The sequence below is a fragment of the Zalophus californianus genome, chromosome 5 (genome assembly GCF_009762305.2).
Source record: "Zalophus californianus isolate mZalCal1 chromosome 5, mZalCal1.pri.v2, whole genome shotgun sequence".
Classification (NCBI taxonomy): Eukaryota; Metazoa; Chordata; class Mammalia; order Carnivora; family Otariidae; genus Zalophus; species Zalophus californianus.
This window is the reverse complement of record NC_045599.1, coordinates 43,174,638-43,202,137: the sequence shown is the minus strand read 5'-3', so window position 1 is coordinate 43,202,137 and position 27,500 is coordinate 43,174,638. Positions and strand designations below refer to the sequence as shown.

At 39.5% G+C, this 27,500-nt stretch overlaps 1 long non-coding RNA gene across 1 annotated transcript; it reads left to right on the top strand.

Annotated features, from left to right (window-relative positions):
- On the top strand, positions 1 to 27,500 carry LOC113929296. Its single transcript, XR_003522153.2, has 4 exons — positions 1 to 100; positions 1,359 to 1,579; positions 22,059 to 22,218; positions 27,030 to 27,500. It is a non-coding gene; the product is annotated as an uncharacterized LOC113929296 (long non-coding RNA).

Genomic DNA, 27,500 nt, shown 5'->3' with positions numbered 1-27,500 from the left:
ATTTTGTTTATTTTTTTCCATTCCTCTGGTGAGATTCAGGTCCTAGTCATGGAATGATATGTGGACATTTTTACATCTTTTTGGGGTTGGTTCCATCATGGTGAGTGATGAAGGTTAATTATCTGGTCAGGAGTAATAAATTTCTAAATGTGTTTCTACTTTGCCACCTCACCAGCCGCATCACTTTGATAGCGTGCTGAAAGCTTCTTCTGGAATGATTTCCTTGGTTTTAGGCAGATTAATAGATACCGGAAACACACTCATTTCCATTTCAAGTTCAAAGGAAATTGTGTCTCTGCTTTGATCCTTTTCTGATTTCATAGATGCAGACAGCTTCTAGGCCAGTCTTTTCAAGGTACAGATAAAGGTCCTTGACAAGGCTAGGACCATGTCAAGCACAGCTTAATGAGCTTTACGTCTGTTGTCAGAAACAATACATTCAGTTCAGTAAGACATGAAACCTGGTGGTCTGCCTTAAAAAAAAAAAAAAAAAAAGCCCTCGTTAGATTTGTGTTTCACGAAATAGACATTAAGGAGTAAATTTAAAAGGAGTCCCCAAGTGGACAACGCCCATTAGTTTAACAGGAACGATGTCATCTGCCAATGATGGACATCAGTAACCGTAACATTTGTGAACTGGAGGGATCCTGACACAGCGTAGAACCACTGCAAAATGTTCCTGTTTTACAAAATGGAGGGCAGGAATTATTTGATCAATATAGAGGAAACCAAGTGCCCCTGCCCCCATGTCATACATTTCCCCAAAATTATTTTCCAACTGGTATCACTTGTAAACACTGTATTAATTAAATTTCTTTTCAGGGACAATTACCAGATGCTATCGTCTTTCACTGAGCTTTCGGGAACAAGAAAGCCAGACACTCTGAGCTTCTGATCCTTTTGCGGTTGGGGTAGAAGGCAAATACAGGGTTTACCATTCACTGTATTGATATTTGAAGCAGTACCTGATATTTCTTAGTGAAAAATGACAACAAACCCTGTAATAAATACTGCCATAGATAAATGAGGGAGGGTACAGAATTATTTTAAGACAGACCACTGCTTGAGACAAGAAGACAGGCAGAGAGAGACTTCAAGTTGCTTTCTGTTTCAAGCATCTCTGATTTAGTAAATAAATGCCAGACAAAAAGTGTTGAGGCTTACTACATACAGCAGAGGTGTCTTACTTAGGCTCCTCCTGTCACGTGGTATACTTTGAGAGAGCCAGGTTGGTAGTACCCTGTAGTTGCTGCAGTGAGAATAAACTGCCTGTGTGGGGTATCACTTTGCAGTCCTCAGAGGGGTCTGTGTCACCACCGTACCAGCTCTCAAACTTCCTTCCTTCTGAATTATTTCAGTTCTGTTCACGAAAGTCACACATGCATGCAATCTGCAGCAACAGGCAGCTCTTGGCTACTGGCGGGGGAGAGACAGCCCCCACTCAGGGCTTTCCACAAGCTCTACAGCAGTCTGAAGGAGAAGGAAATCAAGCTGAAGAGCTAAGTGAGACCACTGACTTCAAGTGGAGAAACTGAAAGGAATTCAGCAGAGTGGTAAGAAGCTAGATCTGGGCAGTGTGGTAAGCATACACGCCATCTTTGATTCTTAGTGAGAGTGACTGGTGTTCTGACAAAGACTGAAGTTTGATCTACTGCAAATGACCCCAGTAAAACCTCTCTCATTTAGTGAATTTCCAACGTCATTCAGAGCTGAATTCTTTTTTTTTTTTTAAGATTTTATTTATTTATTTGACAGAGAGAGACACAGTGAGAGAAGAAACACAAGCAGGGGGAGTGGGAGGAGAAGCAGGCTTCCCGCGGAGCAGGGAGCCCAATGCGGGGCTTGATCCCAGGACCCTAGGACCATGACCTGAGCCGAAGGCAGACGCTCAATGACTGAGCCACCCAGGCGCCCCTCAGAGCTGAATTCTGATAACAAAAACACTAGTTCCAAAAGATAAGCTCACCCCTATGTTTACTGCAACATTATTTACAACAGCCAAGATATAGAAGCAAACTAAGTGTCACATGAAAGATGAATGGATAAAGACATGCTACACACACACACACACACACACACACACACACACACACACACACAATGGAATATCATTCAGCCATAAAAACAATGAGCTCTTGCCATTTGCAACATGAATGGAACTAGAGTATATGTTAAGTGAAAAAATCAGGCAGAAAATTACAAAATACCAGAGAATTTCACTTACTTGTGAATTTCAAAACACCAAGCAAACCAAAAAAGAGAAACAGAAGAATAAAGAGAACAAAGTGGTGGTTGCCAAAGGGGAAGGGAGGTCAGGGTATGGGCAAAGTTCATGAAGGGAATTAATAGGTACTCACTTCCAATTATAAAATAAATAAGTCATGGAGATGAAAAGTACAACACAGGAAATATAGCCAATAATACTGTAATGACTTTGTCTGGTGACATGATAACTATACTTATCGTGGTGATCATTTTGTAATGTACGGAATTGTCAGATCACTATGTTGTACACTAATACCACACTGTATATCAACTATACTTCAATAATAAAATTTTTTAAAAGAATAACATAAAATATATCAAAGGTAGGGAAGGTTATGGTTTCTGAATATAAGAACACTTCCTTCTGGAAAATATTCTAACACTATTTATTTTCAAGGACTGTGTGTGCACGTGCGTACACACACACACATTTTTTTTTTTTCCCCCAGTGGAGGCTAGCAAAGCTGTAGCCTACAGCTTGACATGATGTCTGGGACAGCTGTATGATTTGTGGGGTCCGTTGCAAAATGAAAATACAGGCCCCTTGGGGTACCTGGGTGGCTCAGTCAGCTAAGCATCCAACTCTTGGTTTTGTCTCAGGTCATGATCTCAGGGTCATGAGGTCGAGCCCTGCATCAGGCTCCACACTCAGTGGGGAGTCTACTTGAGATTCTCTCTCTTCCTGTGTCCCTCCTCCCCCTCACGCTCTCTCTCTCCCTAAAATAAAAAAACTAAATCTTAAAAAAAACAACAACACAAGACCCCTTGTTTAGAAATAATTAAGAATGGAAATATCAAGACAGTAGAGCATTAAACCAAGTGCAGGTCCTTCTAAACATGGGGTACCCTCTAAGCTTTTACAGCCCAGAGAATGATTTTCACTATGACAGATTTTTCTCACCATCTAATATAGATGATCTTACAATTTAGGGATGGACTAATTATTAGATAACTTAATAAAAGCTTTGAGGCCTAAATGCAGGGCAGGATGTGACCTCACTTCTGTACCCTCATCAGAAGCTTACCCATGCTTCTTGCTGCCTTACTGTTATCCTTCCACCCATTTGGCTTCTGCCCCCTTCCACATATCTCATATAATGAGGAAGCATGGTCTCCTGTGTTTGCATCCTTTTGAAAGTATTGGTCTATATTTTGTTTTGTTTTTAAAGGAGTTGAGTCAATTAAAAAAATAAACTTTGTAGAACACTGCACAGACAGGGGTTCGGCACATGTCACTCACCTCTGCTTTAGTCACTTTAAAGAATTTAGACAAAAACAACATTTTATAAATAGTTAGTGTGCCTTTATAAAAGTTAGGAGGGACTTTTTACTGGGATGGAGATAGGAAGTCTAATGGCTTGGATGATTGTTTGTTTAAATCTATACTTATTTTATCAATGACATGGCATCGGGTTACATTCAGGAATGGAGATTGGACTTCCAGAACTCCTGAGAAGTGGGTAAGCTGGGTGCTGTCAGCCAGGTTGTCACTGCATCTGTCGTCCGGGGGGGTCCCCTCTAAGCTGCAGTTCCTGATGGCAGCTGTGCCGAGGGCTCGGGAGACAACTCTGCTCTTTGAGTGGTGGATCACTTTCCTGGAGGATCGTACCTAATTAACAGATACAGGATGCCCCTGTAGAGGCTCATGGAGGGCCAGGATCACAGCTCTTTCTCAGCCCCCAACCAAGATGTGTGCTGGATACAAAGATCAATGCCTACATAGTAACTGAATTTTAATAAGACCATTCGGTATCAAATATTTATATGGTTTAAGATCATTAGCACTTATGGTTTGTGAGAAAGTAGGCTAATATGATTGCTTTTTTACATTTCAGGGGATATAAATGAGAATTTCTTTCAAACATTTACTCTCTGGGATTGTATTACTATAACGTTCGTGTCTTGAGGAGGGAAGCAGAGGAGAGACTCCCCTTGCAAAAAGGGACTACTCTCTCCTTCAAGCCCTGGGCAGTCCCAGGTGACAGGCATGCCTCGAGGAGCAAGAATTCACGGCTTCTCTGTTTGCTGCCGTGGCATCATCTTCTAGTACAGAATTCTCTCATTTTATTTGATTTTCTCATCCAACAAAGAAAATACTACTTGTCTTGCATAAATGATGGGACATACATGAAAGTAATAAGCCACAACTACATAATAAATACAAGATAATGGTACTTTGATGCATACAGCTAAATATAACATTGATAGCAACATCTAGTACCTATCCAAATGAGAAGATGAATGCCAAAAAAGTGTGTTCTTGGCCAAATTTGGCCTGGGACCTCTGGTACCTACTGGTCCACCAGGCTGCCCCAAGATCTGAAAAGGCTAGATGCATTGCTGTTCACACATTTAAAACTGCCATTCCTGTTATCTTCAGAATGTGAAACAGAATTATACCATGTAAGGTTCATAGTCCTGACTGAACTACTTCCACTCTCAATATTCAATGCAGAACACACTATTTCATTCTCTAAAAAATCTCCTATTTTTAAGGGGGTTTTTCTTGAACTGCAAAACAATTAGTGTTGCATAAATATCAAAAGCACTGTATAAATAGCCCACAAATCTAAAGCTATCCAGAAATAAAATAGAACTTATCAGTGACCTAGGCATTGACTTGGTGACAAGCAAGTGTCACAGAGCTAGTTTATATTTATTGAATTACAAATGTAACTTTGGCTTAGTTCCCCGGATTTCAATTTATCACTCATGTGTGCAGAACACGTGCTATTCAAAGTTCCTTTGAAATTTTCAAAAGTGGCAATTATTTGAAGTAATGGTGTTGAAATATCTGTACCCACATGCTTAATGCCAAATCTTATAGCACCCTTCTTTACAATATAATTTAAACATTCTTTGTTGTTAATAGAGAGTCGTGCAACTCTTTACATTCTCGCTAAGTCAATGTGTCATATTTCGATGTGCAATGATGTTTAAGATTTTCACTCCCTGGAACAAGCTCATGAGTGACCTTGCAAAAAAAAAAAAAATCCACACAAGACTGAGAAAAGACATACGTGCTGTTTTGAAAGAGGGGTAAAATGTCAAGTAATTATTCAAGGACAATTGGTGAGTGACTGAAAACAACTTATGATGATATGAGATGTACAGCGAAACAAAGTGCATGCGTGGGGCTTCCTGAAACTGTGGAAGCAGATCAGGGCAGTTGTGACTGTCAGGTAGCTCTCATCTGCCTGCCTGCCTTGGTCAGTGGCTTTAAAGGAGCTCGTGTGCATGCGTGTGTGTGCGCGTGCGCACGTGCGCGCACAGGCGTAGTTATGGAGAAGGAAGTAGTATTTGTCTCTGGAACTCCCTGTGGAGTTAAGTCCAGATCCTGAGGAAGCAGGGAAAATGAAGATGGTGCTGTAATAACCAAAAGGGCTATTTTCACTAAATCTTCTGGAAGACACTTGAGGCATTTATAGCAATGTTTTGCACCCATGTTCCAAACCTTAATACCAAAGCTTTGTTTCTGTGTGAAACACAGGCTGGATTTAGGACCCTTGAGAACGTCCACATTTTCGGCCTGGATTGCAACCAAATGACTTCACAGTATCAGTAGCAGCCAAAGCTTGTGGCTCAGAGAGCCAGAGGCAGTGAACAGGATATCCAGCGCACAGTGGGATGGCCCCGAAGCGGCCCAAAGCAATAAAATAGAAACCGGGAATGGACAGGAAGGTTTATTTCTGTGTCAAGCATTTATAACCTCCATGCTTGTGGAACCTGAGGAAACATAGATTATACCCATCTTGTCATGCAGAAAGTGGATTCTTTCAGGATCCCGGTGACCCTCTTTTGGTAAATGAGGCACTTACGGGAATTGCTTTTACACTTTTAGGCTCCTTAGTGGGGAATTATTTGGCATAGGGAAGGGCACTGTCCCATATGTTTCTTTCCCACCTCATTTATCCTGTTTTCTCTCACCAACTTCTATTGTCCTATGTGTCTAAAGAACAACACAAAATGATCTCAGACACACTTACCCATTATGTGAAACTCAGGTTTCTAACAATCACTGTTCTGTCGTTCAACTACAAGTTTCACATTAAAATGTTCTCAGAACACAACTCTGATGAGACTCGCTTTCTGGTGAAATATTCTCAACCCACTGACAGGAGCTTTGAGATTCTTTTTTTGTGATAAAAATATAGACAAAAAAGACATTTTTATCTATATTTTGGGGGCAATGAGGAGATATCCATTCCCAAGAATTGGGAGTAGGGGACCAAGGCTGCCTTTGGGACATTAAACTAGTAAAGCCCACCCATTCTGTGTGGTCAACCACTGATGAGAATCAACCAAGAACTTGTCTGCAATCATGTATCTCTACATCTAATTGAGATGATAAGGAAATTTCTCTGGGACCTCGTGTTATAAAAGGAATGTAGTTTAATAAGCAATGACCTAAGCGTTTGGGTCATATATCACACCCTATTTGGGGACATACAGTGAATGGCTATCTAGTTTACTGAATGTTTAGTTGGCACTGGGCTTACAAATATGATCTCATTTAATTCTCCCAGCATCCTTGATAGGTAGGCATTATCATAGCCATTTTGCAGATGAAGAAACAGAAGCTCTGAAAACTCCACCAAGTTAATTTTTTAAGTGGCAAAGCCAGAATATTTATTCAAGTCTGTCTGATTTCAAAGAACAAGAGTATCAGAATATCAGAATCCCCTAAACAAAATTTCTGAGTCACCCCCCCATTATAATTCAATTGACCTTACAGTGCAGAGGGCATGACAGATCAAGAGATTTTTGCCTCTTCCAAGTTCAGTAAGACACTCTGTTGAGAAACTAGGTGAAACTGAGAAACAGTCTAATGATTGAAGAATGTGGAGGTTTAGACAAAACAAACTCTACAAAACCATGAAAATGAGTCTGTGTACAAAGCTTTATTAAACTTGAATGAGAACTATTTCTCTGTGGAGGAAGAGGTAGATCAAGGTGTTGTGCCAGAAATGACCTCTGACGGTCATATATTCCAAGTTCAGGATGGCACTTTGGGACCTTTAGCTTTTAGGTTGCACAGCTGAGGCAGAAAGTCGTTTGTTGTGTGCTATGTTTGGTATACATTTGTCTCACTATTTCTCTACTAAGAACTTTCTTTTAAATGTGTTTTGTTATTGTAGCACTTTTTACAATGGAAACTATACTTGAACAGTTCCAAACTGTACAAACCGTATGAAGCTTCTCTCAGTAGGTTTCTTATTTCTGTGTGGAATCTCCTATCTTGCAGTATCCTATAAATAAAGACGAAATTCCACCCTTTTCTTAAAAAAAAAAAAAAGACTTTCTTTTGCTCTTTCAGGCATGGGAACCACTAACCCACAGATAGACAAAAAAATAAGCCATGCCCATTCAAGCACTATTTAGGTGACGAGGGCCCTTTCTAGCCAGCAAGAGTTCTACCCTTCCAATAGATGTGACCATTTATGAGACGTAAAATTATGATACCCTGACATGACTAGACACTTGTTCTCTTATGTATTTCCTTTGTTCTGGTCCTAATTCACCAAGCCTTATGAAAATGTGGCTCTCCGTGTAGCTTGTTGTCCAAGAAAGAACACACTGACTTGCCCCTCTGGACATTTTGGCCCCTTCATCGAGTCTTAATATAGCAACCTCTGTGACTGTGATTATTGTGAATCTCCAGTGTCCACACAGTGTGTGTGCCAGAAAATCAGCCTGCAAGCTAGAGGGCCATGGCCTGGACCTCGATGCATCCAAAAAAGCAAATGCCACCCTCAATGGGTGTCTAGGCATAGCCTTCTCCTGGTGATGCACACTTCTGCTCTCAGAGGGCACAAGCCTGCTTTTCACTTATCCTGGCAACTGTTGGCATTAGAACTTGGTAAGGAGAAAGGAGTCCTGGATGGGGAGACATAGGGTTATAAACAAATTCTTAGTGAACTGTCACAGATGCTCAATCACACAATGTGTGCTTTGCCAGTTTAGGTCTGAAAGGATAATATTAGTTTCTCTATCATTAAGTTATTGATCATTGGGTATCTCACCAATGCCTCATACATTAAAAAAAAAGGTTACATTAATGATATAAGAACATTTTGCCTGACACAAGGTGTCAAAAGGTGAAATCCTACCAACTTGAGCTTTGTGGAAGTTTTAACAATATTAAATTTTAATTTAAAGATAAGCCAGAAGGATAATTATTAGAAACTATAGTTATGAGTTGCATTTATTACAGAGATTATGTGGACCTTTGTTGCTTGTCTTTGGTAAAACCTCAAATGTGTTTTGGTATTGGCAACAATAATGAAAAATCTCAGAACCATGTTAAGTATTTTCAAGGGTGGAAACCACCATATCCTTGTGAAACAAGGCAAATGTTTGAAAAACAAAGAAGAATCCAGCCACATAATATTTTCAATAGGTGGCTTCAACTACAAAGACTTGGAGTGAGCAGCATGCACAGGCAGATTTTTCTACTGATGCACCTGCTCTGAAGTCATCTTGTCAGCTCCACATGGAGCCAGGCCAGGCTTTGGCCCATGATCTTCCCTTTTAGCTCCTTAAAGGAGCAAAAGCCCGTGATCAGGAAGCTGGTGGGGGACAAAGGAGCAAGACAAGAAAGCAAGGGAAGCTGAGCCTTGACAACTGTCAACAGGAGCTACAGTGAATGCCAAGCACCAAATCCCGAGATTTTTTCCATGGGAATGAAGATTTGGAGGGACTGAAAGCATTTTTACTATGTGCCTACTTTCTGCACAATTTTTAAGGGTAAATTCTTGTAGTTGATCGACTTTTTAAAATTCAGGTCCAGAAAGGAGAAACTACGGTGCACATTATTTACAAAGCAATCAGGTACCATAGCCAGACTCACGTTTTACGGCTGATCATTCCTTTCAGTACTGGAGGGTCCTCGTATTATAAAGACTGAAGATTTAACTTTTAGTTTTCCTAACAAATTATGCCCATGTACCATCACAAAGTCCAAAAAGCACAGTATCAAAGAGTTGGCAAACAATGGCCAAGGAGGCCAAATCTGACCTGTGGCCTATTTTTGTAAATAAAGTTTTACTGGGACACAGCCATGGCCCTCTGTTCAGTATTGTCTGTGGCTACTCTTCTGCTACAATGGCAGCTGTACAACATGGCAGACTACATGACGCACAAATCCTTAAATGTTTACTATTTGGCCCTTCACAGAAAAGGCCTGTCAAATCCTTATTTAAGTAAATCTTCCTAAAAACTCGGGTATAAAATACTCCTTTTCCACAAAATTCCGCGATTCTTTCTTACCAGCTTTACCATAAAACCATAAATAGAGCGGCAAGCTATTATTGCTGAATTCCAAGGGTTTTAAACAATGTGAGACAAATGGAAGGAAAAACTGTAAAACCGTAGTGACCAGTTTGGTTCTTTCAATTAATTAATTTCATGGTAACTCAAAAGGTTGAAGAATTAAAAAATGCTTCACACTCTTTTTCAAGGACACATTTTGAACTCTCGGTTTTACATCCGGTGTCTATTATCCCCAAGAAAGGGTTGAGGAAATTATTATAACAAGAGAGCATTTAGGGAATAAAGAAGAAACTGGTTAGAAACTGTCCAACTGAGATAACTGTACCCTCACATCCACTACAGCATTATTCACGACCGTCAAGATAGGGAAACAACTTGTGTCCACCACTTAGGGTACGTGGATAAAGAAGATGTGGCATATATGCAATGGAATATGATTCAACCTTAAAAATGAAGGAATTCCTGTCGTTCCAACAACATGGATGAACCATGTTAATTCGGAGGGCTGTATAAGTGAAATCAGCCACACCAAAAAGAAGTCAACTCACAGAAACAGGAAGCAGAAAAATGGAAGTGGTTGTCAGGGGCTGGGGCCAGGGAAATAAGGAGAGGTTGGTAAAAGGGTACAAATTTTCAGTTTTAAGATGAACAAGAGTCTGAGGATCTAACGAAAAACATGGAAACTATTGTTGATAACACTGCATTGTATAATTGAAATAAGCTAAGAGAGTAGAATTTAAATGTTCTCACACACAAAAAAGATAAGTATGTGAGGTGATGGATCTGCTCATTAACTTGATGGGGGGAATCCTTTTACGACACACTGGTACATTGAATTATCACACCGTACACTTCAAATATCAATTTGTCAATTACACCTCAACAAAGCCTGGGGGCGGGGGAATTGTTCAAATGGTTTCATAAACATAAGATTTGAATTCTTATTCCACGAATGCAGGTACTTCATCTTCAGAAGAATTCAAAAATTAGATTTTTTTTTCCTAACTAAATTGGACGCTTCTGTTCCTGATTTAGACTTTAAATGACATGACTGAAATAATAAGAGAAAAGATCCTTTTATAACATGCAGGGTTACATTCGTTCAACAAAGGTACATTGAGCATAGACAGAGAACAGGCCCTGACCCGGGCCCTTGAGCTGTCGCGTTAGAGCAGAGGGCGTCCCCTGTGAGAAGTGGAAATGCACCTGCCCCATCTGAACGGGTTATGGGTGGTCTCACTCATGGTTTCCCGAGGGAAGGCCTGCCGACCCACTTCCCTACTTGTGAGCTCAGACAGCTACCACCCAGAACGATTTTTAAGTTCATTAATGTTTAGCAACTTCTTTAATAACCTCAGATTAAAAAGGGCACATCAGAAAGAAGTAGCCATGCTGGAATTTGGGAGCCATTCAAAAATCCAGCCCAGCGAGTCTCATGGTTTGTTTTCAACATTCATTTAACCTCCTTCTGCTATCAAGAAACCTGAGAGCCCTCTGAGGAAGTTTACACTGAAGGAAATGGAGAGAATGTACATTGTTTTTGAGTTGTTTTGTTAAGGCCTCTGGGTGGCAAGAGTGTGTGTTTTATGAGTGTGAAAGTTTCCCCAGCTTGTAGGGCTGTGGTAGGTTTAAGTTTTTGTGCCAACCAAGATTGGGTATCATGCCGTGCCTCCTTAGGAAAGCAAATATTGTTAGAGCCCTTGAAATAATCTTAAGTCTGTCCTTGAAATAGCTGTAAATGGACTTGGCTTCTGTTCAACATAGGCCAGTGAAGACAATGTGCCAGGGGGAAGTGTTTGTGCCCACCCCAAAATGGCTAGCTGTCCCTGAGAGCCAATGTGGGGGAGGGGCACAGAATTGCCAGATCTGTGGGAATAGGTAAACAGTGCTGTTTTCTCTACAGAGAAAACTCCTCTCCCTGTGCTTTCTATTGACAATGTGGGCTGTACTGACAAAGGGGTTTGTATGCAAAAGAAGCATCTACTCGGGTAGTGGCAAATATTTACCCCAGCGAATCTCAAGAGCTACCCTTACCCAGCTGTGCTTTTTACAGAACCAGGTGATAACACATTTCAAAGTGCTAGTTTGAGAGGCAAGTGTTGACTGGCATAAAAATGTTCTTTAATTGGTATTTATCTCAGAGTCAGGGTGACGTAAGTTGCTACTTATGCTGATACAAGGACAGATTGAGATATTCTTGTACAGAAGGGAGCAAAGGGACCGGCGTGCCTTTTGGATTTGAAGTAAATGTGTTTAAGTTAGCTTGATTTGACCCTAAATTAGCTTGGACACAGTCTGGCCTTTAGTTAACCTGCAGTTAAAATAGCCTTCCTAGCAGTTAGTGCTAGCTTTGGTCTTGAACATTAAGAATTTCAACCTGTATACGGCATAGTTAATAAGTCATCTCTGTGCTTCATTAAGGTTACTTTTTACCCGTCCACTGATTAGTGGGAACTTTACACATCTCTCAGGAGCTATCTCTGTAAGTGCTAAAATAGGTATTTTTTTAAATAAAAAAAAAGAATTAATGGAGAAATATCTTTCATTTCCATTTAAGTTCCCATAAAATATTTCATTAGAAATCTACCTATATTAAATCACTTAAAATGTATGTACAGCTTATAATAGGATCTGGTAGATATTAAGAACTTAATTAGCTATATATGTGTATTTTTCAAATATTTACAAAGATTATTTATGATGCGGTTTTTAAAAAAGGAGAGTCTAGACCACATTGTTCATTTCTCCCATGGCCAATAATCACAGTTAATGCTTGCATATCATTTGTTATGTGTTAGTCCCTAAACACTTAATGTGTAATTCACTTAATTCTCAGGCAGCCCTATGAGATAAGTACTAGTAATAGACCCATTTGGTCTGCTGGGGATAGGGAGGCACAGAGTGTTAAGTAAATTGCCTGGACTCATGGAGTGAGTAAGTGGCAGAACAGAGATAGGAACCCTGAGTGTCTGGGTCCAGAGTCTGTGCCCTTGACCACTATGCCTTCCTGCCAGTCAAGAAGTCAGATGTATTCAGGAGCTAGAATAAAGAGATGCCCCATAAATTCTCTCTTCTCCGGGACTCTGTTAAACACTTCTTACATATCCATGCTTTGTTATCATGGTGAAAGGTGCTCACTGTGATGAGTCCAACACAAAATCATTCCATTGGAATTCCATTGGAATCAATAAGAGACTGCATATTTAATGTGATATTCACATTTGACAAGATAATCAACACAGAGCGTAATAGAATTAACTTACTGAAATATTTTATGAACGAGGACTCCTTACCCCTTCCAGCATGCCAAATCATGCCCATCTGATAGGAGTGTTCAATAGCTGGGGAGAGAGCTTGCAGATGACGACTTTTAACCTCACGGGAAATACATGAGAGTTGAACACCACTGACAGGGAACCTTGCCAGCCTCAGTAGCACTGAATGTTTACTTTCAGACTGCTTAGTTTAATTATTGCCATATTTGTGGAGTCTTCTCATAAAAGTAAGAATATTTTATCTACTCATTTCTTTCCTATTAAGAGGACTTTTTGCTTTTTAGCTTCCAGCAACTTGGGTGACTAAAACCTGTAGGATGTCAATTTATGATTTTGAAATACTTAAGGACTTTTGTCTGCTATGCTTGCACTTTTTTTTTTCTCTGCCAACTTCAGAACAGAGTGTACGCCCCCAAAACAAAATTCATTTAGCCGATTTTTATGATACAGGAATAAAACCACTGTTTAAGACAAAGATAAAAGCTTTCATATTATTTGGTTATTTCTATTTGTAGTCTATTTAAACCATAGGATTTAATTAGAAAGCATCTCAGGCTCAAGTCTGCTTGTACACAGAATGAGGTATGTATTATCCATATAAAATCACGGTAAAGATTGGTGTCATCTAATTTGTCGTCTTCTGTATTATGTTGGTGGTAGATTCTAAGGTTCTAAGAAGGGTAATGAAGTGCTATATAGGCTGTAGGAAAGGATTATGTTACATTTCTTTAAAGGTTTATTTATTTATTCATTTGAAAGAGAGAGAGAGAGAGAAAGAGAGCGCAAGCGAACAGGGGGGAGGGGCAGAGGGAGAGAGAAACTTAAGTAGGTTCCACTCTGAGCGCAGAGCCTGACACGGGGCTCAGTCTCACAACCCTGAGATCACTACCTGAGCTAAAACCACGAATCCAACATTCAATTAACTATGTGACCCCGCTCCTATGTTACATTTCTTAATTACCAGTAGTTGTGAAGTAATTTTCTGAGTTTAGGATAGACAACTAACTTACATTGTAGATTCATGCACATTAATTTTTGCCCACAAACTCATATTGATGAGAACTGTAACTTCCTTTATTTTCAGCGATTCAACTTAATTTCTATTTCCGTAATCCTCCTGGGCTGGCAAGGTTTTTAGACAAAAAATCTTTTTCATGGGTTTTCTCAGCCTGGTTACTACTCTTCTATCAGCCTGGGCATATCAGACAGCCATTTCATATTAGGGGTCTACTCTTTTCCCCGTGGTGCTAAGGGGGAGCCCAAGCAGTCCTCACCTCAACTTTTTTACTTCTCCCAGGATTCCAAAGAGAAGAATCACTGTTTAATTTAGGGATAATAGCACTATCTTCATTCCTATGGGCTAAAAGATTGTGCCTCCAACACCTGTTTGGCAAACCTCTTTATTTAACATTCTTTGCAAAATGTTGTAAGCAGCCACAAAATCTGGAGCTTTTGGAAAGCAAAAGTCATTTCCAGTTTGAACTGCAGGTGGTCAAGGTGAGTGTAAGTTTAGGGATGGAAAGGAGAAAATCTAAGAAGAGTAATATGGACTAATATTTCAAAATAATGTCCTGATCTACATGCCAAGAAGCTATGGAATATGGGGTTTGATAGCAGGGATTCTGAAGTCAGACCGCTTGGTTTGACTTTCAATTCTACCACTTACTAACTCAGTCACCTTGAGTAACTAATTTCTGTGCCTCAGTTTCCTCCTCAATTATACCAACACTACCAGAGGCTTGTGGTGATTTGTATGTGACTTCATATACTTAAAGCAGAGAAAACAGTGGCTGACACAGGTAAGTGCTGTACCACCATTAACTGCTATATTAGCATTAGGACAAAAGTCTTTACTCCTTACTCCTTATTGCAAACACAAACAAAAACCTCAACTTAGAAAGTTTGAACAGTGAGTTTGATGCAGGTTTCCTTTTGGATGGCTTTAAAAAGGCAGGTGTGTGTATGGAATGTGATTAGTTCTTAGACTCCAGGAAAATTTATTTGAGGTTGAGGAAATAATCAGTTCGAGGTTCAAGGCTGTCACATTTGACAAATCTTTAATTCTCATCCTTAAGGAATACAGAACAGCCTTCTTATTATCCCTCATGAGGTAATACAATGTATTGGAGAGAAAGCTTTGAGAAACAAAAAAATGCCCTCAATAAATTACGTGCATACGAGGAGCTTTATTGAAAGGACAATGGCATAAACACAATGCGTCTTATTAAAGGACTAGCCGCAAGTAATACATTCTATGTTACTTAATGGACTGGCTTCAGTAAAAATCTTAGCTATTATTTTACTATTTCGTGGTTTTTAGGCATGAGGCATTGTAAGAAGCACAATCCTCCATTAGAAGAACATGCGTTATGGCATTCAATCAGATATTTAGAGTTTAATTTTTTCATTAGAATATATTTTATTTATTTGGTCTTTGATTTGTTTTATAATATTTTATTGAGATTTTTTGGTTTTTCTTTTTTTGTTTGTTTTTAAAGATTTTATTTCCTTGAGACAGAGAGCGAGAGAACACAAGCAGGGGGAGCAGCAGAGGGAGAGGGAGAAGCAGGCCTCCTGCTGAGCAGGCAGCCCGTCGCGGGGCTTGATCCCAGCACCCTGGGATCATGACCTCAGCTGAGGGCAGACACTTAACCGACTGAGCCACCCAGGCACCCCTTATTGAGTTTTTATTTTTTTTACAATTTTTTTTCAATTCCAGAAGTCTATTTTTTTTTTTCCTAACTTCACCTGCTCATTTTCCCACACTTTTTTTTTTTAAAATATAATTGACATATAACATTGTGTTAGTTTAAGGTCTACAACATAATGATCTGATATATGTATATACTATGGAATGATTACCACAGCAGGTTCCCTTAACATCCATCACCTCACAGTTATACATGTTTTCTCATTTCATGAGAAATTTTAAGATCTACTCTCTCAGCAACATTTAAACATGTGATACGATATTGTTAAATATAGTCACCATGCCGCACGTTAGAGCTTCAGAATTTATTTATCTTACTATACCCAGAAGTTTGTACCTTTGACCACCTTCAACCATTTCCCTCACCTCCATCTCCTGCCTTTGGCAACCACCGTATAGTTTTCATAGGACTTATTTAATGTTTTATGGCATTATAGTAAACAGTGGCAAAGTATTGGAAAAAAAGTAACAACCATAATATTATTGTAAGTCAGAATATTATAACTCAGACTACCATACAGATAGGATTGAGCCCTTAGCATGAACTGACTGATCATAAACAGGGAACCAACTGCTAGTTTGTCTAAACTGAGTGATAAATTCAGCTTTAAGAGACAATGTCAGAGAATGTCGAAATAGCTGTTATTTACTGAGCATCTCTATCTTATCAACACCTCTACTGCAGCCACCAAACTACCAGCCCACCTGCCATGGATTATTACAATCGCTTCTTAACTCGTCACCAGTAGCTAGAGCTATCCTAATAAAACACAGTCAGCTCATGGTAATTTCCAGGGACTCCTCAGCTCACTGAAATAAAAGCCAAAGCCCTTGCTATGTCCCACGGGCCCTAAGTGATGCGCACCTCCCTCCATAGTGTCTCTGAGATACCACTCCTCCGATGCTCTACCCTCACAGACCCCAGACACACAGCCTGAGGTGGAACATGGCCTTTGCTGAGCTCACTACCCGGGGTACCCTTTCCCCCACAAATTTACATGACTTGCTGTCATTCACAGGGCTGTACTCCAAGTGTCACCTTCTCAGTGAAGCTTTTTCCAGTCATCCCATAGAACCCTATAGACTCCCACTTCCCATCTATCTTCCATGCTTACATTTTTCTCTTAGTACTTACCACGATCTAATAATATGCTTTGTATTTTCAGGGAACTTCCAAAGGGTCAAGCATATTTCTCAGTATTGTTCACTGCTCTCTCCCTGGCAGCAGGCACACAGTAGGGACTCAATAAACATCTGTCCAGCGAATGAATGCTTTCTCCATGTTTGGAACTGTGCCAAGTCCCTTACAGGGAAAGTCTCATTTAATCTCACTACAATCCTAAGAGGTTGGAGTTCCGGGAGAAGTAACATGAACTGACATGTTTTATGAGGATTACACTGAGTACTGGTGACTAGGTTGCAGCTGTTGTAATGGTCCAGGGCAAGGGGCTGGTGGTCTGGAGCAGGGAGGCTGCAGTAGAGGTGGTGGGCCCTGGTCAGACCTCAGGAAAACTCTTAATAGATGAAAACACCGAACTAGAGAAATTAGAGATCTCATTCAAGGTTACCTAGTCATCATGTGGTGGGCACCGGGTTTAGGTAGAACAAGCTGACTCTTATCCACTGGGCTCTGCTGTTGCTTACATCACAGACCCTGGAAGACTACAAGGCTTCAGGGTGAATCCTTCCTGTGGCCAACAGTTTAACACTTGGTTCTCAGTGACATGTGGCCAATATCTCTACGTCCAGAATTCTTTCTGAGGACTAAATACATGCCGCATCTCTCACACCATGTCAGATAGTAAATGCTTGATAAAATGTAGCTAACCAGGGATCAACCGTTTTGTGTAGATATAACCAAGGTTGTTTATGTTTTGCTTCTCTGAAAAGAACTTGCTAGATGATGGTTTTATTTCACTTCTGTTGTTTTTGATTTTTGGGTTTCGTTGTTGTTGTTGAAAACATAAATATTAAGGTATATGTTCCAGTCTCTGCCTAAGGAATATTTTATAAAGAAAAAAAGAGAGGAGGAAGGGGGAATGACAAAGGAAGAATCACAGAAAACAGACACTATTTTGATTACAGGATGAACTCCATAAATCATTTCCTTAAACTAAGATCTATAAAATTCTCAAGAATTTGACTTTTTGGATTCAGCGTGTAATTCACTTGATAACATGGGCCAATCCTGTGAGTTGCCCTGGCAACCAATTTTTGTAACATAAAGAAGCGCTAGCTGTTAATTGGTATTCAGAATTAGTAGCTGGTGTCTCTGCTTCTGTCTCCATGGTAACGGACCTGTCATTTTTTCATTTCTATCATGGTGGGGAGATGTCATTGTGTGTGCCTTAATGCACATGTCCATAGTCTCTGGCACAGTATTTAACTGCATAACTATAAATGTGATCACTTTTGAGCTATTAGTGCTGCTGGTAAAAAAAAAAAATAGTTGCTCCACTGAAGTCAATTTCATTCTTCCTCTCCACGTGCTACACATCGCAAGCTTCCATTTTGGGGTATGTGCGCATTAGTGTTTGTATGGCTGTCTGCACAGAGAAAATTCTGCATAACTTTGCACTTGTGTATGGAATATGGATGTTTTAACTATATGCAAAATAGGGCAAAAATTGTATAAATCAGGAATAATTTTTCAAGAGTGTTTATCTGAGGCGCAAGGTAATATATATTGACTTGAGGGATAAAGGTCGATTTAGAGAAATGAGGTCCAGTGTTTTCTGGCTGAGAAAATATTCTCACACTTTGGTTAGATGATGCAGAAATGCCTCATATATCCAATTTCTAGCAGGCTCTGATATAATAGAATATAGTGTTCCCCCCATTTGTTACCTTTCCTCTCCCCATTGTTTCCTGCTTAGAACTAAACTGCAGTTAGCTCATTTTATCTTTGATTTGCACTAGTTTTCTCAGTCCCTGAAGTAGAATTATTTCCCAGTTGCAAATGGTCAGCTAATCTGTCATAGTCTGCCTCATCATTAGAAAACACCAATATCATGATGAAGGCAAGGAAAATGGTTTGAGCCATGTATAGCAATTAATCCTCTTAGAGAGGTAGCAGACATACCAGAAACTAAACTAACTGTAGATTCATTCAACACTGGTCGCAAACTCTCGGCTTTCCATTTATTACCCTCATGGCCCTTGGAGAAAGCAAAAATGTCAGCAAAATATTAAAAACAAATATAAAAACCTCTCTTCCTTAATTTTCCTCATCTGTAAATTAGGCCCACTCTCACCCAGTGATATGCTCATCAATATTTAACAACCAGCTCTCTAGGGGAAGGATGACTAATTCAGAGAATTTACCAATTTCCGTGGTGTAAGTGCTCCCACCATGGCTGATTTCAAACTTCCGCCATGGTATCATTGAACATGGAATGGGAAAGAGATGCTGACAGAGATGCTAGCAAATGTCACTCACAAGCCAGTGCATATGGGCTCTAGAGCTGGACAATGTTTTTTATGAGCCTTAAATGAGCTGTCCTGGGAAAAATACTGAGTACATAACAGGCTCCAAAGGCTTTAATTTTTTCTCTTCCCAACCAAGTACTTTCCTTTTTTTTTTTTTTTTAGTGTTTAAAAAAACATTTCAGCATCCTCATTAATTCTCCATTTCTTTTAATAGGTCTATTGTTGGCCACCACGTGCACCTAACATTTATTTGTGGAAAGTGAATTTGCATGTGTGGTAGTTTTAATAAATGCCCACAGGTTCTTTGCCACTCCTCCCTTAAAAATGTGGTACCCAATTCACCTCCCCTTGAGTGTGGGTTGTACTTAATGACTCTAAAATATGGTGGAAGTGGGGCGCCTGGGTGGCGTTAAGCGTCTGCCTTCGGCTCAGGTCATGATCCCAGGGTCCTGGGATCGAGCCCCACATCAGGCTCCCTGCTCAGCGGGAAGCCTGCTTCTCCCACTCCCCCTGCTTGTGTTCCCTCTCTTGCTGTGTTTCTCTTTGTCAAATAAATTAAAAAATCTTAAAATGAAAATAAAAATAAAATATGGTGGAAGTGATGGCGCATAGCTTCCCAGACTAGGTCACAAAGGGCATGGTAGTTTCCCCTTGTTCCTTCCTTTGAAACTTTTATTTTGGGAGAAGGCAGCTGTTTTGCCATGAGAACACTCCACAGCCCAATGGCTATGCTCTGTGAAGAGATCTATGTGGCTAGAAACTGAGGCCTCCAGTCAACAGCCGTGTCACAGTGAACCATCTTGGAAGTTGATTTTGCAGCCTCAGGCAAGTCTTCAGATAACTGAAGTTCTTACAGACATGCTGACTGTAAACTCACAAGAAGTTTTGGGCCAGAATCACCCGACTAAGCTGCTTCCTAATTCCTGACCAACAGAAACTGTGAGGTAATAAATGCTTGTTGTTTTAAGCCACTATATTTTGGAGTAATCTGTTATACAACAATAGATCACTAATATGGCATAATTCATATTTGCCCAAAAGCCTAAGACTTAAGTTCATCAGCATGAGATTTTACTTATAAAGTGTAGTGAGCATGTAGGAAAACACTTTGATATTCCCAAGCATTGACAGAGTTTATAATGCCATCGTGGGGGAATGGGCTATTTAGATTCACTATTAATGACTTATTTATTGGGTATGAGTGGCTCATCACTGTTAAGGAGTTTGTGTGATGCATGGGTATTTAAAGTTGGTTTTCTGTTAATGAGTCACTTGATCACCTGTGATCTGGGAAGTCTGAGGGAAGAAGCACTTAGGTGTAACCTGAAGGTCAACTTGGTTAGATTCCTGGAAGTGCATGAGGTTAATTAACTGGTGAAATCAGTCCAAACTCCTGGAAGTTCAGACACCAAACTTGAGGGTTATTCCTGAGGCAGCTAGGGGGTCATTGGTATAAGAAAGAAATGGCATATATTTCTTTTAAGACAGTATCTCCTTTTATGCTTTTTGATCAATATTTAAGTGGAAATATCCTTGAAGTGCTATATTTTACCGAAAGCTTTAAGTGGAATTTTATAGTAAGACCTAGTAAAGAGGTTATAAAAATACAATTTTTTTAACAATAAAGAATATTTGACCTATTTTTTTTAACTTGAGTTTCACGGTTTAGACAGGTTATATAATTTCCATATATTTTACAGTTGACGCTTGAACAACAAGGGTTTGAAATTCACAGGTTCACTTATACATAGAGCTTTTTTTAAATATAAATACAGTTAGTACTGTAAATGTGTTTTATATTCCTGGATGATTTTCTTAACCTTTTCTACTGTAAGCTTACTTTATTATAAGAATACAGCATATAATATATATCATATATAAAATGTGTTAACCAACTATCTTATCAGTAAGGCTTCTGGTCAAGAGTAGGCTCTTAGTAGGTTAAATTTTCAGGGAGTCAAAAGTTACACATGGATTTTTGACTACACGGGGGTCAGCACCCCTAACCCCTGTGTTGCTGAAGGGTCGAGTGTACTTTCTTACAGTCTAAGACTACTGGCACGTATTCACATAGTTCCCGAGTGCAAATACTACCCCTTCAGATTTTGTATTTTAATGTAGGACTGCTGAAATGGCACAGCGGTGCCTCTAATGACCGAAAAGAATGACATTTTGTAGGAAAAAAAATCCCAAATGAGTCTTAATTAATTCAATACATCACTAAGCAAAGTATGCTAAAGAAATGCTAATTGTACTCAACAAACATATCCAGTGTGAACAGAAGTGTGTAGACGCACCTGCTAGGGATTTATCCATATTTGAGGGTAGAAAGAAAGAAGGTATTTTACATTTTTTTCATAAAGTCGTCTATAATGTGTAAAGAGCAGTAAAGATGCTGCTCAAATTCCAACTAAAGGTAAAATTAATTCAGATGGGATAAAACTAAAAAATTCCATAGCAAATTTGACTATTTCCAAATTGTTAGTAGTGGCCTTTATTCCATTTTATTCCCACTTTCTTAGGAAGTTTCTTAACCAGTCAAACAAACCTCAAGTGGACTAGCTTGTTGTGTGACTACCTATATTTAAAGTTGACCTTTCTGAAGCCTGCAGCGAGGTATTTTCTTTCTTTTTTTTTTTTTTTTCATATTTTCTGCTTGTTTTAAACATTGCTGCTCAAGAGAAACAGCTGGTCCTGTTCTCATACACTTCTTAAATACTGAAAAGACATGAGGAAGAGTTATTTTAATTCAAGCATTTGTTTTATTGAGGGCTAGTTAGAGGCCAGTTAAAGAATTAATGTCACTAATACATAATTCCTTAACTTCTATGATTGCAATTTTTCAATAAAATAGCCAGTTAGAGAAATTAGGTGATAGACAGGAAGCAAAAAAATTGCGAGGAAAAACAGTAGGATGACTTCTACGGTATCAAGCTGTTGACAGTGACAAGGATAGGACTAGCTGAAAATCCCTAATTCCGTGTCCCCTGCCTTTTCTAAACAGGACACAGTTTCTGTAAATAATGGAACACCGAATAGTCAAAATTCACCTGGAGATGATATCATGGCTGTGTGAAACTACACCAACAAATTGTCTTTATCCACAGATTCACTATTGCCTTCATCCAAAACACTCCGAATAGACCATTTCTGAAGTCGGTCTAACTTCTCAAGCCTGCCAGTCATGTCTGCATGGAAGTTCATCCTTCATAATCAGCAGACTCTCACACTTCTAATACCATTTGAATATCTCTATTAACTAGAAAGGTATTTTTTTATTTAATTCCTCTTCCTCGATACTTTATCATTTCCTTATACATGCATCTATTTTAGTGAGGTCAACCAAAAACTATTTAAAAAGGGGGAGAAAAAGGCTAAATAAGACGAAAAAGTTAAAATGGTCAGTTTGTGCATAAAACTGTGATGAAATAAAGTTTGAAAACACAGTTACTATTAAGGGAAAATAGTCATCTCTGAATCCAAGGGTATTTTCAACTAACCATTTTAATGTGTAGAAATAAACACTCTAATTAAGATTATATATTTGAGTCATAAAATTTTTTTTCACATACTCTTGATTAGGATACCTAAAGTCATGAAATATCACAGCTGTAAGAGCACTGATTCACCCTATGAACATTTTTTTCAGTGCCCAGATATATGTGCTAAAGTGGTCATTTTTGTGGAAATATAAAGGTGAATAGACACAGTCCTTGAACTCAACGAGCTCACAGGAGAACCAATGTAACTCCTGTTTGTGGGCTGAATCCCTTTTGCTGACAAATACAAACATTTTATCTCTTAAGTTTCCTTTTATAAGAATCTTTTGAAAATATTTTCCATGTTATTTTTACCTCTTGCTCTATTTGTGCTCTGGAGACACACAAGATATGCATGTACGCGTTCAGCATAATTTAATGAGTGCCCACCAGGTATGAAGCACCAGGCTCTATACTCGCTTTGGGATATAAGACATAGTTACAGTCTTCCAGGAACTGTCAGTCTCAAAGGAAAGACAGGCATGGACCTAGGAAACTAGTTAGATAGTAATAATGCTGTGCAAAACAGATGTAAACAAAGTGCAGTTACAGATAGAAAGACGACCCACCAGCTTGTTTATCAGGATTTGGCAGAGGTTTTCCACAGGAGTTGAATCACTGTTGGGAAGTGAACCAAAGACATGGAAGACTTCAGGGAGAGATGATATTTGAGATGGGACATGAAGGATGAATAACAATTGTCAAAATGTCAACAGGGGAAAGGATATTTTAGGCAGAGGGAAAAGAAAGTACATAAAGTCAAATAGTTAGGAACCACTCAGTGAGTTGGAGAATAGATGTTCAGCCTGACTGGACTGTGAAATTGTATCTGTGGGTCATAGACTCTGACAGGGGAAAGAAGATGACTGGGGCTTAAAAGATATGTGGAAAGGAGATTATGAAGACATGTAAGCCAGACTGTATAACGTCTATTCAAGATTTTCAGCAGTGGAATGGCATGATTATATTTGTTTCTATGGGCAGATACCACATTTGGGTGGGAGGTGAGCAGTGTTGTAGATGGGACCACACTGTGACCATGCTTTCTGGAGGACCACTTAGTTCGTTACTATACTAGTACAGATATTTTGATTCTCTGGTAGAGGTAGCAGAAAGCATAAGTTGACATATTACAGATATATGCAGAGAGACAATTCTCTGGATATGAATTCCAAATTAATTTAGAAGGGACTCTGGCTTGCCCAGTTTGGGTCCAATGTCCACTTCCGGAACAATCACTTGTGCTCAGGAAGCATGGTCACATAGTAGAGGAGATGGAGACTGGGATCCTACCTCTGCAGCCCGATGGTGAGACTCAGACAAGTGAGAGGAAGGAACATTATTGTGATTTAGGAAGACAACTAAGTAGGTTTTCACTAGGGAGTACAGACAATAAATTCAATTTGGAGCACATTGTCCCAGTTCTTTATGGTTGTAGTTTAACCTGGGTTTGGCGTCAGATGCAATCAGAAAAGGCAGGCACAGATTGCGTTCAAATATTTGAAGATGCCTTGGTGATAGCATTCAGGTCTCCATCTAAAGTGAAAGATAACATCTTTTGGGAATCTGGAAATAGATGGTTCGCATGCAGTTTTTATTCCATGGTTCAAAAAAGTAATCAGTCTTAACCCTCTGCTTCTCCCTGAGAATGAGGGAGTATTCTGCCTTCCTAAATATATAAAATATTTATAAAAACATAAATAAAAATATAAAATCTACAACTTAGAACAGCTACTGGGAAGTAAATTTACTCATTAGCTACTAGTATTTTACTACATCTTGTTAATGTCTAAACAGATCTGCAGAGTTTCTGCAGATACCAGAAGTTTAGTCAGATTGGAGTTTATTAAAACTCTACAGATATAGATTCCTAGATCTATGTTTCTCAGCTGGATGTATTGTTTCTTTAACCCTCTGACCTTGCTTGGTATTCCTAGTAGTGAGTTTCCCACACATGGTTTATCTCATTTGTGGATTGTATGATGTGGATTATTAATATTTTTTTAATCCTAGGTTTATTTTCCTCTATCTCAGAGAAGTTTTGGTTTTCACCCATCCCATCCCTTCATGTGCATCTGGGGGATATATTTTGAAAAATAGGCTAAATAAAGACAATTAAAAAGATAAATAGCTGTTTTACCACATCCGCGAAAAGCTATAAAACGCTTTCCAAAGAAAAAAAATGTAAAAAGCGTTTGGATTATTAGAGCCTTGGGAGAATATCTTAAACTTTCAGACCTCAGTTTCTTCATATGAAAAATCAAACACAAAATATACAGTTTTAGCGATTCTCAACACGGGTCTAATTTGGGACATTTTGGACAAGCTATTCTCTTCTGTGTAAAAAGCATGTGTGGGTAATCCCCAGTGCAGAGGCCACGAATGGATTAAATGCTTGCATCTTAAGCTATGGGTGCTTGGCGTACTCTAGGATGATGCTCAAATCTCACAAATGGAGACTCAGTCAATACCTTAAATTTTAAACCCTCTTTCTGGAGGCACAGGGCATAGACCAAAAAGCAAATAATGCAGTGACTATGGGATGACACTGATCTCCCACAGAAAATACAAAGGCCATAGAGTACAATATTAAAGCCTTGGAGCATCTAATGGACAAATCCAAAAAATCTAGATTCATCATTTCCAGAAAATGCTGTAGGAAGCCTTATGTCATTACTAACTGGCCAATACTTGCACACTTCAAGACTATATGTAAACAAAGGCATAATCAAAGCGGGAGATTGAGGAAATCAGAACCCTGAGGCGGGAAGCAGGTATTCCAGGGCAGATAGCATCCAACTAAAACGTGGGACTTGGGATAGACTAGAATGGTTTAGGCAGGTATCAACCGTACCCAATGTAAAACTTTATAGTTCATTGGCTCTAAGCATGTAGAGTTACCTGTGTAGTGATTCCATTGGAATATAAGGGCTCACTCATTCTCCACAAGTCCAAGTGCCTTCTTCAAAAATTCACAAATTCTTCAGGATTATCAAAGAAGTTTGAGTAAAGAGACTGACTTATCTCTTTACTCATCTCAAGAGTACAGGCATACTCTTGCACATAGCGTGGGCAGGAACAATGATCTTCAGTGCCTAGGAGAGTGCCTGGCATGTGTTTGGTGCTCAAGGGAACAGATATGTTCAATCTCCCCGGTTCACTTTTTTTCTAAATTAAAGAATGAATTTTATGCTGTTGCGAGGCTGAGAAGGGCGCTTCTACCAGCTGCACATGAATACTTGACCAGGTACAATGACCTGAGGGTAGATACAGAGTGCTACTCTAGGATGGGCATTTTCAAGCTCTAGATGGTCAGGGATTATTGTTTTGAAGCATGATAAGGGTTAAAGAAGAAGGGATTGGATTACCTATAGGAGCTGAAAAACAGCAGGCTCCCATGAAACCGAAGGTTAGCTTAGTTAAGTTCTGAGGACTAAATCTGGAGATGCCTGAAAATTGGACAGTAGAGAAAAGAGGGTCAATCTGGCATTAATGGGAAGGTCCGGTGCTCAGAAAAGACAGAAAGCGTGAGGCTTGGGCACCATGCAAGTTGACAGGGTAGCACTTGCAGTGAATACTGTAGGTACCAGTAAGATTGAGCAAACCAGGAAAGACAGAACAAACAAAGAATCCTCTGATGAGACGATATGGTAGATTGCTGGAGATGGGAGGGGGCCGAGGATCAAGGAGGGCCTAAAGAGAGTAAGCTATACCTTGAAGGCCAATCAAGTTATGTTAACAATAACACAGAGGCAGTTTGCTGTAAATAGCGTTCAGGAAGTAACAGTAACTCCAAGTCTATAATAGACACACAATAAGTACCTTATACATATTTATCTCATTTAACCCCTTACAACAGCTGGAAAGGTAGATATACTATTCCCTTAAGAGATGAGGCAACCTGGGGCTATCAGCTCCCTAACAAGTGTCATGTATAAAAAATAGCACAGAAGAAATAGAGAAATTATAGCTCTTTGAATCATGTTTGTCAGGGTGTCAATCAGGGTTCTACCAGGAACTGGAAGATACCCTTCAGCGCAGAGAATTTAAGAAAAGGAATATTGACAGAGATGTGGAGAGACCCTCAAGAAACCAACAGAGCTAGCAACAGGAAGGAACATTTATACCCTGAGCATTTGTCACCCAAATAGATGAGAGGAGAGTGTGGTTCTTGGCATGGAGATGTCCTTCTGTGAAGAGGGCTGCCTCACAGGTGCCTTTGGAAGCTCAAAGTAGCCAGTCCACAATGATTGAAAAGGAGGAAAATCTGAGGACTGAAGACCTTTTCCTACCTTTTCTTCCTCCCCTGGTCTCTTGTTAATACCTTTACCACCACTCCCGTACGTGAAGCCCCCTGGAAACCAGAGGGCGAGGAAGGCTGTGGAAGGAACCCATGCATCCTCCCTCCCGGGGCAGGGAGGGTCTGCAAGGAAAAACCAGAGATACTCAACCCAGTGAGTAAATTTCTGCTGACAACATAGGTCAGTTGTTCAAAAACTTCTCTGGGCATACAAATAATTGCAGTTTTTTTTTTTAAAGGCAGATACCTGGGCCTGCTTACCACCCATTCCAGAAACTACGAATCATCAGGTCTGGAGTAAGACTCATGAATCTGCTTCTTCAACCGAGCAAGATATTCAGCAAATATTCATTCCATCACATTATGATAAATACCTCCTTAAACAAAGAAAGAGGGTCCTGCCTTTGAGACCCTACTTTCGTGTCAAGGCATTATCTTCTGGGAATTCCTGGGAGTGGCATCCTGTAGCATCATGGTTAGTCTGTCTTTCTGTCTGTTTAACTATGAACAAAGGCTTTGAGGTTAGTAACAATTGAGTCTGAATTCTTACTCCAACGCCTAAAAATATGTGACCTTGTCCTTTCTAAGCCTGTTTCCTTATTGCAAAAGTAGAACGATAGGACCTAATTTACAGGGTTGCAGTGAGGACTATATGTAACAAAAGGAAAAAAAAAAATAATGCCTTTAGCAACAAACATACAATAAACGCT